The 1,773-nt window shown below is 41.2% G+C and overlaps 1 non-coding gene across 1 annotated transcript; it reads left to right on the forward strand.

Moving 5' to 3' along the window:
• The first annotated feature begins 564 nt into the window (after positions 1-564).
• Positions 565-638, forward strand: Trnat-ugu (transfer RNA threonine (anticodon UGU)). The gene has a single exon. It is a non-coding gene; the product is annotated as a tRNA-Thr (tRNA).
• Positions 639-1,773: the final 1,135 nt, after the last annotated feature.

Genomic DNA, 1,773 nt, shown 5'->3' on the forward strand with positions numbered 1-1,773 from the left:
GGTTCTGTGGCAATAAGATGGATAACAAGGCTTTAATGTATCGTCATGAGCAGCGTTTGTCCAGCGAGTTTTACAGAAAAATCAATCTTCTTAAACCCAAATAATTTCTGGACACAAACCCATCCATACTGTTCCAGTTTGTAGCAGAATTAATTTTACGATACAACTCGCTGTACAACCATTACTTCTGCCGATACACTAAATTCTTTTTATGTGTCTTATTTTGAAAGAGCCACTTTCCAGCATCAGGCTATGGAAGTAAACATGTGTCTTCTATGTAGATACCATCTTAGTATATATATATATATATATATATATATATATATATATATATATATATATATATATATATATATATATAGTTAAGGCTCACCGGCCACTTCACCATCTTCTTCTTCTGTGTGAATGCAGAAACAGTGCCCGAACTCTTACGGGAAGCGGCAACGCGCCGCGTGTAATGAGTATAATGGGCGGGGGCACTACGAATGTAGTGCAAGACAGTAAGTTGAGAATTCGCGGGAGGCGTGCCAGAGATAAATCCCTGCAGTCGCGCTATCATCTGTGTCCTCGGTGGCTCAGACGGATATAGCTTCTGCCCTGTAAGCAGGAGATCCCGGGTTCGATTCCCGGTCGGGGCACACGTTTTCATCTGTCCCCGTTGACGTATACAACGCCTGTAAGCAGCTAAGGGTGTTCATTTCATTGTAATGACTTCTATGTGCCTTCTCCAGAGGATACTAGGTAATGGAATAGTCGAACAATTCGAGAAAGTGACTGGTTGCAATTTTCCTTATTTATGTAAAAGGTCATACTCGGCTGGAGTGACCGTTTGTAATGATAATGTCACTGTCCTATTGGAGAAAACATATTTTTTCTTCACTTGTCTCTTGGTGACGATCAGGTATTGCGATACACGAATACTAAAGCTGCTTCCCCCACTGTACGCATAGATCGACTTTCTCTCGCCCATGCCATCGGAAGGTGACAGTCTTAACTCCATTACGTACTTGGCCCCGTCTTTTCATCCGCGGTTAAGCGATAACCTCACATCACTTAGCTTTCACTGTAACGAACCATTGACAGTGCGGCACTTTCTAAACCAATGCAAGTTTTCTCTAACTCCTTAAAGTTAGCACATACAGCACAGATAATTTATTCACCTTAGCAACATACTGAAGGAGATACAATTTTGTAGCATGGAAACTTGTTGTCCTAGAAGCTCTTATCAAATTCCACCTTAAAAAAAGGTAATTGTTCATTTTACTTTTCCACTACGTTTGTCGCATTTTAAGTAGCCCTCCATCTATTATTATGCGTTATAGTTCTAGCCACTTACTAACACTGTTTGGGCTTCTATGTGTCACCTAAGTTTGAGAACGACGGACAGCTTTCCTTAGAAACGGTCTAGTTTAAATTATGATTTGGGCGCTAAAGACAACCGATTTGCACCATAAAACATTAATAAACAAAGAAGCGAACATACGGTGCGCCTGCCACTGACACTCAAGCCAGCATGTGCACACCCCTGTTAGCAAGGTTGCAGATTCAATAGGCGAACATTCCCTCACATTCCACTGATGGCACTAGATACATTTACCTCTAAGTCTGCCGCACCTGTGTTTCACTCAAGCTCTTTGTTATCGACTCCAATCCTTGCCGACGAACGTCATTATGTAGATGTATATCTCGTTAAAACTCCATACATCGTTGGGAGTGTGGTATTTAGTGGCTGCTAAAAAATCGTTTGTAGTGATGTAAGTTATCTTCAGCCAT

This window comes from Schistocerca gregaria, chromosome 10 (genome assembly GCF_023897955.1).
Source record: "Schistocerca gregaria isolate iqSchGreg1 chromosome 10, iqSchGreg1.2, whole genome shotgun sequence".
In the NCBI taxonomy this organism is placed as follows: domain Eukaryota; kingdom Metazoa; phylum Arthropoda; class Insecta; order Orthoptera; family Acrididae; genus Schistocerca; species Schistocerca gregaria.